The sequence below is a fragment of the Ambystoma mexicanum genome, chromosome 2p (assembly GCF_040938575.1).
Source record: "Ambystoma mexicanum isolate Mex_15411 chromosome 2p, UKY_AmexF1_1, whole genome shotgun sequence".
Lineage (NCBI taxonomy): Eukaryota > Metazoa > Chordata > Amphibia > Caudata > Ambystomatidae > Ambystoma > Ambystoma mexicanum.
The window spans coordinates 19,220,822-19,241,703 of record NC_090923.1 but is presented as its reverse complement, the minus strand read 5'-3'; the positions used below and the strand labels follow the sequence as shown (position 1 = coordinate 19,241,703).

General features: G+C 56.0%; 10 non-coding genes across 10 annotated transcripts; all 10 read right to left on the bottom strand.

Moving 5' to 3' along the window:
• Positions 1–82: 82 nt before the first annotated feature.
• On the bottom strand, positions 83–189 carry LOC138568466 (U6 spliceosomal RNA). Its single transcript, XR_011302803.1, has one exon. It is a non-coding gene; the product is annotated as a U6 spliceosomal RNA (small nuclear RNA).
• Positions 190–2,268: 2,079 nt separating this feature from the next.
• Positions 2,269–2,375, bottom strand: LOC138568465 (U6 spliceosomal RNA). Its single transcript, XR_011302802.1, has one exon. It is a non-coding gene; the product is annotated as a U6 spliceosomal RNA (small nuclear RNA).
• A 2,080-nt stretch (positions 2,376–4,455) lies between these two features.
• LOC138568464 (U6 spliceosomal RNA) lies at positions 4,456–4,562 on the bottom strand. Its single transcript, XR_011302801.1, has one exon. It is a non-coding gene; the product is annotated as a U6 spliceosomal RNA (small nuclear RNA).
• Positions 4,563–6,629: 2,067 nt separating this feature from the next.
• LOC138568463 (U6 spliceosomal RNA) lies at positions 6,630–6,736 on the bottom strand. The gene has a single exon (XR_011302800.1). It is a non-coding gene; the product is annotated as a U6 spliceosomal RNA (small nuclear RNA).
• Positions 6,737–8,805: 2,069 nt separating this feature from the next.
• On the bottom strand, positions 8,806–8,912 carry LOC138568462 (U6 spliceosomal RNA). Its single transcript, XR_011302799.1, has one exon. It is a non-coding gene; the product is annotated as a U6 spliceosomal RNA (small nuclear RNA).
• A 2,068-nt stretch (positions 8,913–10,980) lies between these two features.
• Positions 10,981–11,087, bottom strand: LOC138568461 (U6 spliceosomal RNA). The gene has a single exon (XR_011302797.1). It is a non-coding gene; the product is annotated as a U6 spliceosomal RNA (small nuclear RNA).
• A 2,042-nt stretch (positions 11,088–13,129) lies between these two features.
• LOC138568460 (U6 spliceosomal RNA) lies at positions 13,130–13,236 on the bottom strand. The gene has a single exon (XR_011302796.1). It is a non-coding gene; the product is annotated as a U6 spliceosomal RNA (small nuclear RNA).
• A 2,077-nt stretch (positions 13,237–15,313) lies between these two features.
• LOC138568459 (U6 spliceosomal RNA) lies at positions 15,314–15,420 on the bottom strand. Its single transcript, XR_011302795.1, has one exon. It is a non-coding gene; the product is annotated as a U6 spliceosomal RNA (small nuclear RNA).
• A 2,064-nt stretch (positions 15,421–17,484) lies between these two features.
• On the bottom strand, positions 17,485–17,591 carry LOC138568458 (U6 spliceosomal RNA). Its single transcript, XR_011302794.1, has one exon. It is a non-coding gene; the product is annotated as a U6 spliceosomal RNA (small nuclear RNA).
• A 2,074-nt stretch (positions 17,592–19,665) lies between these two features.
• LOC138568456 (U6 spliceosomal RNA) lies at positions 19,666–19,772 on the bottom strand. The gene has a single exon (XR_011302793.1). It is a non-coding gene; the product is annotated as a U6 spliceosomal RNA (small nuclear RNA).
• Positions 19,773–20,882: the final 1,110 nt, after the last annotated feature.

Below are 20,882 nucleotides of genomic sequence, written 5' to 3'. Positions count from 1 at the left end.
CACCTGCCCTAATGGACAGAGGGCCTGTTTATCCCGTCAATAAATGTTGCAGCTAAAGAACATGTCTGTCCTGCTATGTGTCCAAAATATGGAACGCTTCACGAATTTGCGTGTCATCCTTGCGCAGGGGCCATGCTAATCTTCTCTGTATCGTTCCAATTTTAGTATATGTGCTGCCGAAGCGAGCACAGACTGAAGGTTGACCCAGCCCATACATAAACCCCCCCAGATCTATGATCTCTGGACATAGGGTGGCATACAATGGGCATTTCTTGAGACAGAAAGCGCTTGCTTTTGGGGGAATGATATGAAACGGAGCCAGAGAGCAATGGTCCGCGCTTATTCACTGCTGCGCTGGTCCGAGAGGTGAGTTTTTGTTATTTTTGGAATGCTTGCCGGAGCAATGTAGTTGCAAAGGCTCATGGTGCAGTCTGTATGCAAAGTGATTGATCCCAGCACAATGCCTGGGTGCATTACAGTAGTCCCACAAGCCAGAGGAAACACAGAGGGCCTGCCTGTCAGGGGGCTTTGTTTGGGGGCCCATGGGCTGTTCCAAGAGAAGGCAAGAGGAGGCAGCTGGCCGGCATGTCAGTCCCCCCCCCGCCCCCAGGGGGCGCAGGATGGCCCCCTGCTTGCATTCAGAGGCTGACTTAAAATGTTCCTTTGGCGGGGCTGGCTTCAGTGCCCTTGGCTTTTAAGTCACCGTGGGTCTGGTTCCCTTTGGCAGGTCCAGGTTCTCCCTTACAACAGCTATGGGCCGGGGGTTAGCTGCATTATCAACAGCGTCAGGGTGTGATGCGCGTGGGCTAGAAAATCAGGTCCAGCAGGGCTTGCAGGCGCACCTACCTCAGAAAGGCCCCTGGAAGGACTGCGCGGAGGAGGAGGAGGAGGTGAGACACAAGAGGGCCAGTATGAGGCGTCTGACTACGTACGGATCAGAAGATTGTAGGGTCGACTCCTATCTGGCTCGGGTTCATTCCTTGCTTTTTGGGTCCTGCTGTTACATTTAAATCCCTAAGAGCATCTGTGCCTGCAAAGGTGCTTTAATTTTGTGGGCGGGCCGTCGGTATAAGAAAGAAAGACTGGCCAAAGTCCATCCTAATACATCAGCAGCAGGGGCCCATCCCGAAAATCCCAACCAGCAGCAAATGCTTTCTGTGTCTGCGCTGTAAAGGGTGGGGGTTGGCTTGTGAACCAGTTGGGAAAATGCCACGTGTCTGTAGCACAGACCCCACCTGCTAAGAAAAGGTTGCTTCTCTCCCCTGATCCGGAACAGCAAAGGCATTCTGAGGTACACTGAAAGCCAAGGGAGAGATGGTGGCCAAGGCCTTGAGGTGCACGTCCCCTGCGCTGCCTGCTGCGCCGTTGGCCTGCCTGCCTGCCGCCCTTCACGCCCCTTCACGCCCCTGATCGGCCAGAGACCTCTCTGGCCAGTTCTGCGGGCGGGCTTTTTCTCGACCTCAGACACTCAGGGAGACATCATCAGAAGGAGCACCGGAGGAGGGCTTGGCCCTTGCTGTGTGGCCTAGCCCAGCCTGGCCCTTCTCCAACCATCGGGGGCAGCAGCCAGCAGTCAGTGGGCCTGCAGAAATGGGCTCCCAGCAGGCTCTGGCTGACTGATGATTTGAATATGCACCGCCCTCCCTCCCTCCCTCCCTCCCTCCCTCCCTCTCTCTCTCTCTCTCTCTCTCTCTCTCCCCCTCTCTCTCTACTAACCCTGTTTACTCCACAGTAGCACCAGCACTGAGCTGGAAGCAGGAAGCAGAAACTGCTGCAACCCTGGGAAGGTGTGTCTGGGGCGCTTGGGGGCCTGTCAGCATCAGCAGCAGCAGAGACCAGGCCCTGATAGAGACACGCTGGGGCACGGGGGGGGGGGGTGCTGCAGGATTTCAGTTACCCGTGCAGGCTGCCTGGGCCAGAGAGAACCTCTAGCTTGCAGCCCCCCAAGGAAGGATCCGGGCACCGGAAGGAAACACTGGCTGCTGACTCAGGCCCTGAGCCCCTTTGCACTTTGGCCCGTGAAGCAGATAGGCTGACAGTGATATGCGCTGTTGGCAAATAGCACCTAGGAGAGCTTAGAACTGCCCTGGCATGTAGCAATCATCACCCACTGGGCATAAGCTTGGAGCACTCGCAGCGCTATCTCCAAATAAAACGCACTCTGACGAGCTCCACGCCGAAAAGCACACCTGCCCTAATGGACAGAGGGCCTGTTTATCCCGTCAATAAATGTTGCAGCTAAAGAACATGTCTGTCCTGCTATGTGTCCAAAATATGGAACGCTTCACGAATTTGCGTGTCATCCTTGCGCAGGGGCCATGCTAATCTTCTCTGTATCGTTCCAATTTTAGTATATGTGCTGCCGAAGCGAGCACAGACTGAAGGTTGACCCAGCCCATACATAAACCCCCCCAGATCTATGATCTCTGGACATAGGGTGGCATACAATGGGCATTTCTTGAGACAGAAAGCGCTTGCTTTTGGGGGAATGATATGAAACGGAGGCAGAGAGCAATGGTCCGCGCTTATTCACTGCTGCGCTGGTCCGAGAGGTGAGTTTTTGTTATTTTTGGAATGCTTGCCGGAGCAATGTAGTTGCAAAGGCTCATGGTGCAGTCTGTATGCAAAGTGATTGATCCCAGCACAATGCCTGGGTGCATTACAGTAGTCCCACAAGCCAGAGGAAACACAGAGGGCCTGCCTGTCAGGGGGCTTTGTTTGGGGGCCCATGGGCTGTTCCAAGAGAAGGCAAGAGGAGGCAGCTGGCCGGCATGTCAGTCCCCCCCCCCCGCCCCCAGGGGGCGCAGGATGGCCCCCTGCTTGCATTCAGAGGCTGACTTAAAATGTTCCTTTGGCGGGGCTGGCTTCAGTGCCCTTGGCTTTTAAGTCACCGTGGGTCTGGTTCCCTTTGGCAGGTCCAGGTTCTCCCTTACAACAGCTATGGGCCGGGGGTTAGCTGCATTATCAACAGCGTCAGGGTGTGAGACGCGTGGGCTAGAAAATCAGGTCCAGCAGCGCTTGCAGGCGCACCTACCTCAGAAAGGCCCCTGGAAGGACTGCGCGGAGGAGGAGGAGGAGGTGAGACACAAGAGGGCCAGTATGAGGCGTCTGACTACGTACGGATCAGAAGATTGTAGGGTCGACTCCTATCTGGCTCGGGTTCATTCCTTGCTTTTTGGGTCCTGCTGTTACATTTAAATCCCTAAGAGCATCTGTGCCTGCAAAGGTGCTTTAATTTTATGGGCGGGCCGTCGGTATAAGAAAGAAAGACTGGCCAAAGTCCATCCTAATACATCAGCAGCAGGGGCCCATCCCGAAAATCCCAACCAGCAGCAAATGCTTTCTGTGTCTGCGCTGTAAAGGGTGGGGGTTGGCTTGTGAACCAGTTGGGAAAATGCCACGTGTCTGTAGCACAGACCCCACCTGCTAAGAAAAGGTTGCTTCTCTCCCCTGATCCGGAACAGCAAAGGCATTCTGAGGTACACTGAAAGCCAAGGGAGAGATGGTGGCCAAGGCCTTGAGGTGCACGTCCCCTGCGCTGCCTGCTGCGCCGGTGGCCTGCCTGCCGCCCTTCACGCCCCTGATCGGCCAGAGACCTCTCTGGCCAGTTCTGCGGGCGGGCTTTTTCTCGACCTCAGACACTCAGGGAGACATCATCAGAAGGAGCACCGGAGGAGGGCTTGGCCCTTGCTGTGTGGCCTAGCCCAGCCTGGCCCTTCTCCAACCATCGGGGGCAGCAGCCAGCAGTCAGTGGGCCTGCAGAAATGGGCTCCCAGCAGGCTCTGGCTGACTGATGATTTGAATATGCACCGCCCTCCCTCCCTCCCTCCCTCCCTCCCTCCCTCCCTCCCTCTCTCTCTCTCTCTCTCTCTCTCTCTCTCTCCCCCTCTCTCTCTACTAACCCTGTTTACTCCACAGTAGCACCAGCACTGAGCTGGAAGCAGGAAGCAGAAACTGCTGCAACCCTGGGAAGGTGTGTCTGGGGCGCTTGGGGGCCTGTCAGCATCAGCAGCAGCAGAGACCAGGCCCTGATAGAGACACGCTGGGGCACGGGGGGGGGGGGGTGCTGCAGGATTTCAGTTACCCGTGCAGGCTGCCTGGGCCAGAGAGAACCTCTAGCTTGCAGCCCCCCAAGGAAGGATCCGGGCACCGGAAGGAAACACTGGCTGCTGACTCAGGCCCTGAGCCCCTTTGCACTTTGGCCCGTGAAGCAGATAGGCTGACAGTGATATGCGCTGTTGGCAAATAGCACCTAGGAGAGCTTAGAACTGCCCTGGCATGTAGCAATCATCACCCACTGGGCATAAGCTTGGAGCACTCGCAGCGCTATCTCCAAATAAAACGCACTCTGACGAGCTCCACGCCGAAAAGCACACCTGCCCTAATGGACAGAGGGCCTGTTTATCCAGTCAATAAATGTTGCAGCTAAAGAACATGTCTGTCCTGCTATGTGTCCAAAATATGGAACGCTTCACGAATTTGCGTGTCATCCTTGCGCAGGGGCCATGCTAATCTTCTCTGTATCGTTCCAATTTTAGTATATGTGCTGCCGAAGCGAGCACAGACTGAAGGTTGACCCAGCCCATACATAAACCCCCCCAGATCTATGATCTCTGGACATAGGGTGGCATACAATGGGCATTTCTTGAGACAGAAAGCGCTTGCTTTTGGGGGAATGATATGAAACGGAGGCAGAGAGCAATGGTCCGCGCTTATTCACTGCTGCGCTGGTCCGAGAGGTGAGTTTTTGTTATTTTTGGAATGCTTGCCGGAGCAATGTAGTTGCAAAGGCTCATGGTGCAGTCTGTATGCAAAGTGATTGATCCCAGCACAATGCCTGGGTGCATTACAGTAGTCCCACAAGCCAGAGGAAACACAGAGGGCCTGCCTGTCAGGGGGCTTTGTTTGGGGGCCCATGGGCTGTTCCAAGAGAAGGCAAGAGGAGGCAGCTGGCCGGCATGTCAGTCCCCCCCCCCGCCCCCAGGGGGCGCAGGATGGCCCCCTGCTTGCATTCAGAGGCTGACTTAAAATGTTCCTTTGGCGGGGCTGGCTTCAGTGCCCTTGGCTTTTAAGTCACCGTGGGTCTGGTTCCCTTTGGCAGGTCCAGGTTCTCCCTTACAACAGCTATGGGCCGGGGGTTAGCTGCATTATCAACAGCGTCAGGGTGTGATGCGCGTGGGCTAGAAAATCAGGTCCAGCAGGGCTTGCAGGCGCACCTACCTCAGAAAGGCCCCTGGAAGGCCTGCGCGGAGGAGGATGAGGTGGGACACAAGAGGGCCAGTATGAGGCGTCTGACTACGTACGGATCAGAAGATTGTAGGGTCGACTCCTATCTGGCTCGGGTTCATTCCTTGCTTTTTGGGTCCTGCTGTTACATTTAAATCCCTAAGAGCATCTGTGCCTGCAAAGGTGCTTTAATTTTATGGGCGGGCCGTCGGTATAAGAAAGAAAGACTGGCCAAAGTCCATCCTAATACATCAGCAGCAGGGGCCCATCCCGAAAATCCCAACCAGCAGCAAATGCTTTCTGTGTCTGCGCTGTAAAGGGTGGGGGTTGGCTTGTGAACCAGTTGGGAAAATGCCACGTGTCTGTAGCACAGACCCCACCTGCTAAGAAAAGGTTGCTTCTCTCCCCTGATCCGGAACAGCAAAGGCATTCTGAGGTACACTGAAAGCCAAGGGAGAGATGGTGGCCAAGGCCTTGAGGTGCACGTCCCCTGCGCTGCCTGCTGCGCCGGTGGCCTGCCTGCCGCCCTTCACGCCCCTGATCGGCCAGAGACCTCTCTGGCCAGTTCTGCGGGCGGGCTTTTTCTCGACCTCAGACACTCAGGGAGACATCATCAGAAGGAGCACCGGAGGAGGGCTTGGCCCTTGCTGTGTGGCCTAGCCCAGCCTGGCCCTTCTCCAACCATCGGGGGCAGCAGCCAGCAGTCAGTGGGCCTGCAGAAATGGGCTCCCAGCAGGCTCTGGCTGACTGATGATTTGAATATGCACCGCCCTCCCTCCCTCCCTCCCTCCCTCCCTCTCTCTCTCTCTCTCTCTCTCTCTCTCTCTCCCCCTCTCTCTCTACTAACCCTGTTTACTCCACAGTAGCACCAGCACTGAGCTGGAAGCAGGAAGCAGAAACTGCTGCAACCCTGGGAAGGTGTGTCTGGGGCGCTTGGGGGCCTGTCAGCATCAGCAGCAGCAGAGACCAGGCCCTGATAGAGACACGCTGGGGCACGGGGGGGGGGGGGGGGTGCTGCAGGATTTCAGTTACCCGTGCAGGCTGCCTGGGCCAGAGAGAACCTCTAGCTTGCAGCCCCCCAAGGAAGGATCCGGGCACCGGAAGGAAACACTGGCTGCTGACTCAGGCCCTGAGCCCCTTTGCACTTTGGCCCGTGAAGCAGATAGGCTGACAGTGATATGCGCTGTTGGCAAATAGCACCTAGGAGAGCTTAGAACTGCCCTGGCATGTAGCAATCATCACCCACTGGGCATAAGCTTGGAGCACTCGCAGCGCTATCTCCAAATAAAACGCACTCTGACGAGCTCCACGCCGAAAAGCACACCTGCCCTAATGGACAGAGGGCCTGTTTATCCCGTCAATAAATGTTGCAGCTAAAGAACATGTCTGTCCTGCTATGTGTCCAAAATATGGAACGCTTCACGAATTTGCGTGTCATCCTTGCGCAGGGGCCATGCTAATCTTCTCTGTATCGTTCCAATTTTAGTATATGTGCTGCCGAAGCGAGCACAGACTGAAGGTTGACCCAGCCCATACATAAACCCCCCCAGATCTATGATCTCTGGACATAGGGTGGCATACAATGGGCATTTCTTGAGACAGAAAGCGCTTGCTTTTGGGGGAATGATATGAAACGGAGCCAGAGAGCAATGGTCCGCGCTTATTCACTGCTGCGCTGGTCCGAGAGGTGAGTTTTTGTTATTTTTGGAATGCTTGCCGGAGCAATGTAGTTGCAAAGGCTCATGGTGCAGTCTGTATGCAAAGTGATTGATCCCAGCACAATGCCTGGGTGCATTACAGTAGTCCCACAAGCCAGAGGAAACACAGAGGGCCTGCCTGTCAGGGGGCTTTGTTTGGGGGCCCATGGGCTGTTCCAAGAGAAGGCAAGAGGAGGCAGCTGGCCGGCATGTCAGTCCCCCCCCCCGCCCCCAGGGGGCGCAGGATGGCCCCCTGCTTGCATTCAGAGGCTGACTTAAAATGTTCCTTTGGCGGGGCTGGCTTCAGTGCCCTTGGCTTTTAAGTCACCGTGGGTCTGGTTCCCTTTGGCAGGTCCAGGTTCTCCCTTACAACAGCTATGGGCCGGGGGTTAGCTGCATTATCAACAGCGTCAGGGTGTGATGCGCGTGGGCTAGAAAATCAGGTCCAGCAGGGCTTGCAGGCGCACCTACCTCAGAAAGGCCCCTGGAAGGCCTGCGCGGAGGAGGATGAGGTGGGACACAAGAGGGCCAGTATGAGGCGTCTGACTACGTACGGATCAGAAGATTGTAGGGTCGACTCCTATCTGGCTCGGGTTCATTCCTTGCTTTTTGGGTCCTGCTGTTACATTTAAATCCCTAAGAGCATCTGTGCCTGCAAAGGTGCTTTAATTTTATGGGCGGGCCGTCGGTATAAGAAAGAAAGACTGGCCAAAGTCCATCCTAATACATCAGCAGCAGGGGCCCATCCCGAAAATCCCAACCAGCAGCAAATGCTTTCTGTGTCTGCGCTGTAAAGGGTGGGGGTTGGCTTGTGAACCAGTTGGGAAAATGCCACGTGTCTGTAGCACAGACCCCACCTGCTAAGAAAAGGTTGCTTCTCTCCCCTGATCCGGAACAGCAAAGGCATTCTGAGGTACACTGAAAGCCAAGGGAGAGATGGTGGCCAAGGCCTTGAGGTGCACGTCCCCTGCGCTGCCTGCTGCGCCGGTGGCCTGCCTGCCGCCCTTCACGCCCCTGATCGGCCACGATCGGCCAGAGACCTCTCTGGCCAGTTCTGCGGGCGGGCTTTTTCTCGACCTCAGACACTCAGGGAGACATCATCAGAAGGAGCACCGGAGGAGGGCTTGGCCCTTGCTGTGTGGCCTAGCCCAGCCTGGCCCTTCTCCAACCATCGGGGGCAGCAGCCAGCAGTCAGTGGGCCTGCAGAAATGGGCTCCCAGCAGGCTCTGGCTGACTGATGATTTGAATATGCACCGCCCTCCCTCCCTCCCTCCCTCCCTCTCTCTCTCTCTCTCTCTCTCTCTCTCTCCCCCTCTCTCTCTACTAACCCTGTTTACTCCACAGTAGCACCAGCACTGAGCTGGAAGCAGGAAGCAGAAACTGCTGCAACCCTGGGAAGGTGTGTCTGGGGCGCTTGGGGGCCTGTCAGCATCAGCAGCAGCAGAGACCAGGCCCTGATAGAGACACGCTGGGGCACGGGGGGGGGGGGGGTGCTGCAGGATTTCAGTTACCCGTGCAGGCTGCCTGGGCCAGAGAGAACCTCTAGCTTGCAGCCCCCCAAGGAAGGATCCGGGCACCGGAAGGAAACACTGGCTGCTGACTCAGGCCCTGAGCCCCTTTGCACTTTGGCCCGTGAAGCAGATAGGCTGACAGTGATATGCGCTGTTGGCAAATAGCACCTAGGAGAGCTTAGAACTGCCCTGGCATGTAGCAATCATCACCCACTGGGCATAAGCTTGGAGCACTCGCAGCGCTATCTCCAAATAAAACGCACTCTGACGAGCTCCACGCCGAAAAGCACACCTGCCCTAATGGACAGAGGGCCTGTTTATCCCGTCAATAAATGTTGCAGCTAAAGAACATGTCTGTCCTGCTATGTGTCCAAAATATGGAACGCTTCACGAATTTGCGTGTCATCCTTGCGCAGGGGCCATGCTAATCTTCTCTGTATCGTTCCAATTTTAGTATATGTGCTGCCGAAGCGAGCACAGACTGAAGGTTGACCCAGCCCATACATAAACCCCCCCAGATCTATGATCTCTGGACATAGGGTGGCATACAATGGGCATTTCTTGAGACAGAAAGCGCTTGCTTTTGGGGGAATGATATGAAACGGAGCCAGAGAGCAATGGTCCGCGCTTATTCACTGCTGCGCTGGTCCGAGAGGTGAGTTTTTGTTATTTTTGGAATGCTTGCCGGAGCAATGTAGTTGCAAAGGCTCATGGTGCAGTCTGTATGCAAAGTGATTGATCCCAGCACAATGCCTGGGTGCATTACAGTAGTCCCACAAGCCAGAGGAAACACAGAGGGCCTGCCTGTCAGGGGGCTTTGTTTGGGGGCCCATGGGCTGTTCCAAGAGAAGGCAAGAGGAGGCAGCTGGCCGGCATGTCAGTCCCCCCCCCCGCCCCCAGGGGGCGCAGGATGGCCCCCTGCTTGCATTCAGAGGCTGACTTAAAATGTTCCTTTGGCGGGGCTGGCTTCAGTGCCCTTGGCTTTTAAGTCACCGTGGGTCTGGTTCCCTTTGGCAGGTCCAGGTTCTCCCTTACAACAGCTATGGGCCGGGGGTTAGCTGCATTATCAACAGCGTCAGGGTGTGATGCGCGTGGGCTAGAAAATCAGGTCCAGCAGGGCTTGCAGGCGCACCTACCTCAGAAAGGCCCCTGGAAGGCCTGCGCGGAGGAGGATGAGGTGGGACACAAGAGGGCCAGTATGAGGCGTCTGACTACGTACGGATCAGAAGATTGTAGGGTCGACTCCTATCTGGCTCGGGTTCATTCCTTGCTTTTTGGGTCCTGCTGTTACATTTAAATCCCTAAGAGCATCTGTGCCTGCAAAGGTGCTTTAATTTTATGGGCGGGCCGTCGGTATAAGAAAGAAAGACTGGCCAAAGTCCATCCTAATACATCAGCAGCAGGGGCCCATCCCGAAAATCCCAACCAGCAGCAAATGCTTTCTGTGTCTGCGCTGTAAAGGGTGGGGGTTGGCTTGTGAACCAGTTGGGAAAATGCCACGTGTCTGTAGCACAGACCCCACCTGCTAAGAAAAGGTTGCTTCTCTCCCCTGATCCGGAACAGCAAAGGCATTCTGAGGTACACTGAAAGCCAAGGGAGAGATGGTGGCCAAGGCCTTGAGGTGCACGTCCCCTGCGCTGCCTGCTGCGCCGGTGGCCTGCCTGCCGCCCTTCACGCCCCTGATCGGCCAGAGACCTCTCTGGCCAGTTCTGCGGGCGGGCTTTTTCTCGACCTCAGACACTCAGGGAGACATCATCAGAAGGAGCACCGGAGGAGGGCTTGGCCCTTGCTGTGTGGCCTAGCCCAGCCTGGCCCTTCTCCAACCATCGGGGGCAGCAGCCAGCAGTCAGTGGGCCTGCAGAAATGGGCTCCCAGCAGGCTCTGGCTGACTGATGATTTGAATATGCACCGCCCTCCCTCCCTCCCTCCCTCCCTCCCTCCCTCTCTCTCTCTCTCTCTCTCTCTCTCTCTCTCTCCCCCTCTCTCTCTACTAACCCTGTTTACTCCACAGTAGCACCAGCACTGAGCTGGAAGCAGGAAGCAGAAACTGCTGCAACCCTGGGAAGGTGTGTCTGGGGCGCTTGGGGGCCTGTCAGCATCAGCAGCAGCAGAGACCAGGCCCTGATAGAGACACGCTGGGGCACGGGGGGGGGGGTGCTGCAGGATTTCAGTTACCCGTGCAGGCTGCCTGGGCCAGAGAGAACCTCTAGCTTGCAGCCCCCCAAGGAAGGATCCGGGCACCGGAAGGAAACACTGGCTGCTGACTCAGGCCCTGAGCCCCTTTGCACTTTGGCCCGTGAAGCAGATAGGCTGACAGTGATATGCGCTGTTGGCAAATAGCACCTAGGAGAGCTTAGAACTGCCCTGGCATGTAGCAATCATCACCCACTGGGCATAAGCTTGGAGCACTCGCAGCGCTATCTCCAAATAAAACGCACTCTGACGAGCTCCACGCCGAAAAGCATACCTGCCCTAATGGACAGAGGGCCTGTTTATCCCGTCAATAAATGTTGCAGCTAAAGAACATGTCTGTCCTGCTATGTGTCCAAAATATGGAACGCTTCACGAATTTGCGTGTCATCCTTGCGCAGGGGCCATGCTAATCTTCTCTGTATCGTTCCAATTTTAGTATATGTGCTGCCGAAGCGAGCACAGACTGAAGGTTGACCCAGCCCATACATAAACCCCCCCAGATCTATGATCTCTGGACATAGGGTGGCATACAATGGGCATTTCTTGAGACAGAAAGCGCTTGCTTTTGGGGGAATGATATGAAACGGAGGCAGAGAGCAATGGTCCGCGCTTATTCACTGCTGCGCTGGTCCGAGAGGTGAGTTTTTGTTATTTTTGGAATGCTTGCCGGAGCAATGTAGTTGCAAAGGCTCATGGTGCAGTCTGTATGCAAAGTGATTGATCCCAGCACAATGCCTGGGTGCATTACAGTAGTCCCACAAGCCAGAGGAAACACAGAGGGCCTGCCTGTCAGGGGGCTTTGTTTGGGGGCCCATGGGCTGTTCCAAGAGGAGGCAAGAGGAGGCAGCTGGCCGGCATGTCAGTCCCCCCAGGGGGCGCAGGATGGCCGCCTGCTTGCATTCAGAGGCTGACTTAAAATGTTCCTTTGGCGGGGCTGGCTTCAGTGCCCTTGGCTTTTAAGTCACCGTGGGTCTGGTTCCCTTTGGCAGGTCCAGGTTCTCCCTTACAACAGCTATGGGCCGGGGGTTAGCTGCATTATCAACAGCGTCAGGGTGTGAGACGCGTGGGCTAGAAAATCAGGTCCAGCAGCGCTTGCAGGCGCACCTACCTCAGAAAGGCCCCTGGAAGGACTGCGCGGAGGAGGAGGTGAGACACAAGAGGGCCAGTATGAGGCGTCTGACTACGTACGGATCAGAAGATTGTAGGGTCGACTCCTATCTGGCTCGGGTTCATTCCTTGCTTTTTGGGTCCTGCTGTTACATTTAAATCCCTAAGAGCATCTGTGCCTGCAAAGGTGCTTTAATTTTATGGGCGGGCCGTCGGTATAAGAAAGAAAGACTGGCCAAAGTCCATCCTAATACATCAGCAGCAGGGGCCCATCCCGAAAATCCCAACCAGCAGCAAATGCTTTCTGTGTCTGCGCTATAAAGGGTGGGGGTTGGCTTGTGAACCAGTTGGGAAAATGCCACGTGTCTGTAGCACAGACCCCACCTGCTAAGAAAAGGTTGCTTCTCTCCCCTGATCCGGAACAGCAAAGGCATTCTGAGGTACACTGAAAGCCAAGGGAGAGATGGTGGCCAAGGCCTTGAGGTGCACGTCCCCTGCGCTGCCTGCTGCGCCGGTGGCCTGCCTGCCTGCCGCCCTTCACGCCCCTGATCGGCCAGAGACCTCTCTGGCCAGTTCTGCGGGCGGGCTTTTTCTCGACCTCAGACACTCAGGGAGACATCATCAGAAGGAGCACCGGAGGAGGGCTTGGCCCTTGCTGTGTGGCCTAGCCCAGCCTGGCCCTTCTCCAACCATCGGGGGCAGCAGCCAGCAGTCAGTGGGCCTGCAGAAATGGGCTCCCAGCAGGCTCTGGCTGACTGATGATTTGAATATGCACCGCCCTCCCTCCCTCCCTCCCTCTCTCTCTCTCTCTCTCTCTCTCTCTCCCCCTCTCTCTCTACTAACCCTGTTTACTCCACAGTAGCACCAGCACTGAGCTGGAAGCAGGAAGCAGAAACTGCTGCAACCCTGGGAAGGTGTGTCTGGGGCGCTTGGGGGCCTGTCAGCATCAGCAGCAGCAGAGACCAGGCCCTGATAGAGACACGCTGGGGCACGGGGGGGGGGGGTGCTGCAGGATTTCAGTTACCCGTGCAGGCTGCCTGGGCCAGAGAGAACCTCTAGCTTGCAGCCCCCCAAGGAAGGATCCGGGCACCGGAAGGAAACACTGGCTGCTGACTCAGGCCCTGAGCCCCTTTGCACTTTGGCCCGTGAAGCAGATAGGCTGACAGTGATATGCGCTGTTGGCAAATAGCACCTAGGAGAGCTTAGAACTGCCCTGGCATGTAGCAATCATCACCCACTGGGCATAAGCTTGGAGCACTCGCAGCGCTATCTCCAAATAAAACGCACTCTGACGAGCTCCACGCCGAAAAGCACACCTGCCCTAATGGACAGAGGGCCTGTTTATCCAGTCAATAAATGTTGCAGCTAAAGAACATGTCTGTCCTGCTATGTGTCCAAAATATGGAACGCTTCACGAATTTGCGTGTCATCCTTGCGCAGGGGCCATGCTAATCTTCTCTGTATCGTTCCAATTTTAGTATATGTGCTGCCGAAGCGAGCACAGACTGAAGGTTGACCCAGCCCATACATAAACCCCCCCAGATCTATGATCTCTGGACATAGGGTGGCATACAATGGGCATTTCTTGAGACAGAAAGCGCTTGCTTTTGGGGGAATGATATGAAACGGAGGCAGAGAGCAATGGTCCGCGCTTATTCACTGCTGCGCTGGTCCGAGAGGTGAGTTTTTGTTATTTTTGGAATGCTTGCCGGAGCAATGTAGTTGCAAAGGCTCATGGTGCAGTCTGTATGCAAAGTGATTGATCCCAGCACAATGCCTGGGTGCATTACAGTAGTCCCACAAGCCAGAGGAAACACAGAGGGCCTGCCTGTCAGGGGGCTTTGTTTGGGGGCCCATGGGCTGTTCCAAGAGAAGGCAAGAGGAGGCAGCTGGCCGGCATGTCAGTCCCCCCCCCCCGCCCCCAGGGGGCGCAGGATGGCCCCCTGCTTGCATTCAGAGGCTGACTTAAAATGTTCCTTTGGCGGGGCTGGCTTCAGTGCCCTTGGCTTTTAAGTCACCGTGGGTCTGGTTCCCTTTGGCAGGTCCAGGTTCTCCCTTACAACAGCTATGGGCCGGGGGTTAGCTGCATTATCAACAGCGTCAGGGTGTGAGACGCGTGGGCTAGAAAATCAGGTCCAGCAGCGCTTGCAGGCGCACCTACCTCAGAAAGGCCCCTGGAAGGCCTGCGCGGAGGAGGAGGAGGTGGGACACAAGAGGGCCAGTATGAGGCGTCTGACTACGTACGGATCAGAAGATTGTAGGGTCGACTCCTATCTGGCTCGGGTTCATTCCTTGCTTTTTGGGTCCTGCTGTTACATTTAAATCCCTAAGAGCATCTGTGCCTGCAAAGGTGCTTTAATTTTATGGGCGGGCCGTCGGTATAAGAAAGAAAGACTGGCCAAAGTCCATCCTAATACATCAGCAGCAGGGGCCCATCCCGAAAATCCCAACCAGCAGCAAATGCTTTCTGTGTCTGCGCTGTAAAGGGTGGGGGTTGGCTTGTGAACCAGTTGGGAAAATGCCACGTGTCTGTAGCACAGACCCCACCTGCTAAGAAAAGGTTGCTTCTCTCCCCTGATCCGGAACAGCAAAGGCATTCTGAGGTACACTGAAAGCCAAGGGAGAGATGGTGGCCAAGGCCTTGAGGTGCACGTCCCCTGCGCTGCCTGCTGCGCCGGTGGCCTGCCTGCCGCCCTTCACGCCCCTGATCGGCCAGAGACCTCTCTGGCCAGTTCTGCGGGCGGGCTTTTTCTCGACCTCAGACACTCAGGGAGACATCATCAGAAGGAGCACCGGAGGAGGGCTTGGCCCTTGCTGTGTGGCCTAGCCCAGCCTGGCCCTTCTCCAACCATCGGGGGCAGCAGCCAGCAGTCAGTGGGCCTGCAGAAATGGGCTCCCAGCAGGCTCTGGCTGACTGATGATTTGAATATGCACCGCCCTCCCTCCCTCCCTCCCTCCCTCCCTCCCTCCCTCCCTCTCTCTCTCTCTCTCTCTCTCTCTCTCTCTCCCCCTCTCTCTCTACTAACCCTGTTTACTCCACAGTAGCACCAGCACTGAGCTGGAAGCAGGAAGCAGAAACTGCTGCAACCCTGGGAAGGTGTGTCTGGGGCGCTTGGGGGCCTGTCAGCATCAGCAGCAGCAGAGACCAGGCCCTGATAGAGACACGCTGGGGCACGGGGGGGGGGGGGTGCTGCAGGATTTCAGTTACCCGTGCAGGCTGCCTGGGCCAGAGAGAACCTCTAGCTTGCAGCCCCCCAAGGAAGGATCCGGGCACCGGAAGGAAACACTGGCTGCTGACTCAGGCCCTGAGCCCCTTTGCACTTTGGCCCGTGAAGCAGATAGGCTGACAGTGATATGCGCTGTTGGCAAATAGCACCTAGGAGAGCTTAGAACTGCCCTGGCATGTAGCAATCATCACCCACTGGGCATAAGCTTGGAGCACTCGCAGCGCTATCTCCAAATAAAACGCACTCTGACGAGCTCCACGCCGAAAAGCACACCTGCCCTAATGGACAGAGGGCCTGTTTATCCAGTCAATAAATGTTGCAGCTAAAGAACATGTCTGTCCTGCTATGTGTCCAAAATATGGAACGCTTCACGAATTTGCGTGTCATCCTTGCGCAGGGGCCATGCTAATCTTCTCTGTATCGTTCCAATTTTAGTATATGTGCTGCCGAAGCGAGCACAGACTGAAGGTTGACCCAGCCCATACATAAACCCCCCCAGATCTATGATCTCTGGACATAGGGTGGCATACAATGGGCATTTCTTGAGACAGAAAGCGCTTGCTTTTGGGGGAATGATATGAAACGGAGGCAGAGAGCAATGGTCCGCGCTTATTCACTGCTGCGCTGGTCCGAGAGGTGAGTTTTTGTTATTTTTGGAATGCTTGCCGGAGCAATGTAGTTGCAAAGGCTCATGGTGCAGTCTGTATGCAAAGTGATTGATCCCAGCACAATGCCTGGGTGCATTACAGTAGTCCCACAAGCCAGAGGAAACACAGAGGGCCTGCCTGTCAGGGGGCTTTGTTTGGGGGCCCATGGGCTGTTCCAAGAGAAGGCAAGAGGAGGCAGCTGGCCGGCATGTCAGTCCCCCCCCCCGCCCCCAGGGGGCGCAGGATGGCCCCCTGCTTGCATTCAGAGGCTGACTTAAAATGTTCCTTTGGCGGGGCTGGCTTCAGTGCCCTTGGCTTTTAAGTCACCGTGGGTCTGGTTCCCTTTGGCAGGTCCAGGTTCTCCCTTACAACAGCTATGGGCCGGGGGTTAGCTGCATTATCAACAGCGTCAGGGTGTGAGACGCGTGGGCTAGAAAATCAGGTCCAGCAGCGCTTGCAGGCGCACCTACCTCAGAAAGGCCCCTGGAAGGACTGCGCGGAGGAGGAGGAGGAGGTGAGACACAAGAGGGCCAGTATGAGGCGTCTGACTACGTACGGATCAGAAGATTGTAGGGTCGACTCCTATCTGGCTCGGGTTCATTCCTTGCTTTTTGGGTCCTGCTGTTACATTTAAATCCCTAAGAGCATCTGTGCCTGCAAAGGTGCTTTAATTTTATGGGCGGGCCGTCGGTATAAGAAAGAAAGACTGGCCAAAGTCCATCCTAATACATCAGCAGCAGGGGCCCATCCCGAAAATCCCAACCAGCAGCAAATGCTTTCTGTGTCTGCGCTGTAAAGGGTGGGGGTTGGCTTGTGAACCAGTTGGGAAAATGCCACGTGTCTGTAGCACAGACCCCACCTGCTAAGAAAAGGTTGCTTCTCTCCCCTGATCCGGAACAGCAAAGGCATTCTGAGGTACACTGAAAGCCAAGGGAGAGATGGTGGCCAAGGCCTTGAGGTGCACGTCCCCTGCGCTGCCTGCTGCGCCGGTGGCCTGCCTGCCGCCCTTCACGCCCCTGATCGGCCAGAGACCTCTCTGGCCAGTTCTGCGGGCGGGCTTTTTCTCGACCTCAGACACTCAGGGAGACATCATCAGAAGGAGCACCGGAGGAGGGCTTGGCCCTTGCTGTGTGGCCTAGCCCAGCCTGGCCCTTCTCCAACCATCGGGGGCAGCAGCCAGCAGTCAGTGGGCCTGCAGAAATGGGCTCCCAGCAGGCTCTGGCTGACTGATGATTTGAATATGCACCGCCCTCCCTCCCTCCCTCCCTCCCTCTCTCTCTCTCTCTCTCTCTCTCTCTCTCTCTCCCCCTCTCTCTCTACTAACCCTGTTTACTCCACAGTAGCACCAGCACTGAGCTGGAAGCAGGAAGCAGAAACTGCTGCAACCCTGGGAAGGTGTGTCTGGGGCGCTTGGGGGCCTGTCAGCATCAGCAGCAGCAGAGACCAGGCCCTGATAGAGACACGCTGGGGCACGGGGGGGGGGGGTGCTGCAGGATTTCAGTTACCCGTGCAGGCTGCCTGGGCCAGAGAGAACCTCTAGCTTGCAGCCCCCCAAGGAAGGATCCGGGCACCGGAAGGAAACACTGGCTGCTGACTCAGGCCCTGAGCCCCTTTGCACTTTGGCCCGTGAAGCAGATAGGCTGACAGTGATATGCGCTGTTGGCAAATAGCACCTAGGAGAGCTTAGAACTGCCCTGGCATGTAGCAATCATCACCCACTGGGCATAAGCTTGGAGCACTCGCAGCGCTATCTCCAAATAAAACGCACTCTGACGAGCTCCACGCCGAAAAGCACACCTGCCCTAATGGACAGAGGGCCTGTTTATCCCGTCAATAAATGTTGCAGCTAAAGAACATGTCTGTCCTGCTATGTGTCCAAAATATGGAACGCTTCACGAATTTGCGTGTCATCCTTGCGCAGGGGCCATGCTAATCTTCTCTGTATCGTTCCAATTTTAGTATATGTGCTGCCGAAGCGAGCACAGACTGAAGGTTGACCCAGCCCATACATAAACCCCCCCAGATCTATGATCTCTGGACATAGGGTGGCATACAATGGGCATTTCTTGAGACAGAAAGCGCTTGCTTTTGGGGGAATGATATGAAACGGAGGCAGAGAGCAATGGTCCGCGCTTATTCACTGCTGCGCTGGTCCGAGAGGTGAGTTTTTGTTATTTTTGGAATGCTTGCCGGAGCAATGTAGTTGCAAAGGCTCATGGTGCAGTCTGTATGCAAAGTGATTGATCCCAGCACAATGCCTGGGTGCATTACAGTAGTCCCACAAGCCAGAGGAAACACAGAGGGCCTGCCTGTCAGGGGGCTTTGTTTGGGGGCCCATGGGCTGTTCCAAGAGAAGGCAAGAGGAGGCAGCTGGCCGGCATGTCAGTCCCCCCCCCCGCCCCCAGGGGGCGCAGGATGGCCCCCTGCTTGCATTCAGAGGCTGACTTAAAATGTTCCTTTGGCGGGGCTGGCTTCAGTGCCCTTGGCTTTTAAGTCACCGTGGGTCTGGTTCCCTTTGGCAGGTCCAGGTTCTCCCTTACAACAGCTATGGGCCGGGGGTTAGCTGCATTATCAACAGCGTCAGGGTGTGAGACGCGTGGGCTAGAAAATCAGGTCCAGCAGCGCTTGCAGGCGCACCTACCTCAGAAAGGCCCCTGGAAGGACTGCGCGGAGGAGGAGGAGGAGGTGAGACACAAGAGGGCCAGTATGAGGCGTCTGACTACGTACGGATCAGAAGATTGTAGGGTCGACTCCTATCTGGCTCGGGTTCATTCCTTGCTTTTTGGGTCCTGCTGTTACATTTAAATCCCTAAGAGCATCTGTGCCTGCAAAGGTGCTTTAATTTTATGGGCGGGCCGTCGGTATAAGAAAGAAAGACTGGCCAAAGTCCATCCTAATACATCAGCAGCAGGGGCCCATCCCGAAAATCCCAACCAGCAGCAAATGCTTTCTGTGTCTGCGCTGTAAAGGGTGGGGGGTTGGCTTGTGAACCAGTTGGGAAAATGCCACGTGTCTGTAGCACAGACCCCACCTGCTAAGAAAAGGTTGCTTCTCTCCCCTGACCCGGAACAGCAAAGGCATTCTGAGGTACACTGAAAGCCAAGGGAGAGATGGTGGCCAAGGCCTTGAGGTGCACGTCCCCTGCGCTGCCTGCTGCGCCGGTGGCCTGCCTGCCGCCCTTCACGCCCCTTCACGCCCCTGATCGGCCAGAGACCTCTCTGGCCAGTTCTGCGGGCGGGCTTTTTCTCGACCTCAGACACTCAGGGAGACATCATCAGAAGGAGCACCGGAGGAGGGCTTGGCCCTTGCTGTGTGGCCTAGCCCAGCCTGGCCCTTCTCCAACCATCGGGGGCAGCAGCCAGCAGTCAGTGGGCCTGCAGAAATGGGCTCCCAGCAGGCTCTGGCTGACTGATGATTTGAATATGCACCGCCCTCCCTCCCTCCCTCCCTCCCTCTCTCTCTCTCTCTCTCTCTCTCTCTCTCTCCCCCTCTCTCTCTACTAACCCTGTTTACTCCACAGTAGCACCAGCACTGAGCTGGAAGCAGGAAGCAGAAACTGCTGCAACCCTGGGAAGGTGTGTCTGGGGCGCTTGGGGGCCTGTCAGCATCAGCAGCAGCAGAGACCAGGCCCTGATAGAGACACGCTGGGGCACGGGGGGGGGGGGGTGCTGCAGGATTTCAGTTACCCGTGCAGGCTGCCTGGGCCAGAGAGAACCTCTAGCTTGCAGCCCCCCAAGGAAGGATCCGGGCACCGGAAGGAAACACTGGCTGCTGACTCAGGCCCTGAGCCCCTTTGCACTTTGGCCCGTGAAGCAGATAGGCTGACAGTGATATGCGCTGTTGGCAAATAGCACCTAGGAGAGCTTAGAACTGCCCTGGCATGTAGCAATCATCACCCACTGGGCATAAGCTTGGAGCACTCGCAGCGCTATCTCCAAATAAAACGCACTCTGACGAGCTCCACGCCGAAAAGCACACCTGCCCTAATGGACAGAGGGCCTGTTTATCCCGTCAATAAATGTTGCAGCTAAAGAACATGTCTGTCCTGCTATGTGTCCAAAATATGGAACGCTTCACGAATTTGCGTGTCATCCTTGCGCAGGGGCCATGCTAATCTTCTCTGTATCGTTCCAATTTTAGTATATGTGCTGCCGAAGCGAGCACAGACTGAAGGTTGACCCAGCCCATACATAAACCCCCCCAGATCTATGATCTCTGGACATAGGGTGGCATACAATGGGCATTTCTTGAGACAGAAAGCGCTTGCTTTTGGGGGAATGATATGAAACGGAGCCAGAGAGCAATGGTCCGCGCTTATTCACTGCTGCGCTGGTCCGAGAGGTGAGTTTTTGTTATTTTTGGAATGCTTGCCGGAGCAATGTAGTTGCAAAGGCTCATGGTGCAGTCTGTATGCAAAGTGATTGATCCCAGCACAATGCCTGGGTGCATTACAGTAGTCCCACAAGCCAGAGGAAACACAGAGGGCCTGCCTGTCAGGGGGCTTTGTTTGGGGGCCCATGGGCTGTTCCAAGAGAAGGCAAGAGGAGGCAGCTGGCCGGCATGTCAGTCCCCCCCCCCGCCCCCGCCCCCAGGGGGCGCAGGATGGCCCCCTGCTTGCATTCAGAGGCTGACTTAAAATGTTCCTTTGGCGGGGCTGGCTTCAGTGCCCTTGGCTTTTAAGTCACCGTGGGTCTGGTTCCCTTTGGCAGGTCCAGGTTCTCCCTTACAACAGCTATGGGCCGGGGGTTAGCTGCATTATCAACAGCGTCAGGGTGTGATGCGCGTGGGCTAGAAAATCAGGTCCAGCAGGGCTTGCAGGCGCACCTACCTCAGAAAGGCCCCTGGAAGGCCTGCGCGGAGGAGGATGAGGTGGGACACAAGAGGGCCAGTATGAGGCGTCTGACTACGTACGGATCAGAAGATTGTAGGGTCGACTCCTATCTGGCTCGGGTTCATTCCTTGCTTTTTGGGTCCTGCTGTTACATTTAAATCCCTAAGAGCATCTGTGCCTGCAAAGGTGCTTTAATTTTATGGGCGGGCCGTCGGTATAAGAAAGAAAGACTGGCCAAAGTCCATCCTAATACATCAGCAGCAGGGGCCCATCCCGAAAATCCCAACCAGCAGCAAATGCTTTCTGTGTCTGCGCTGTAAAGGGTGGGGGTTGGCTTGTGAACCAGTTGGGAAAATGCCACGTGTCTGTAGCACAGACCCCACCTGCTAAGAAAAGGTTGCTTCTCTCCCTGATCCGGAACAGCAAAGGCATTCTGAGGTACA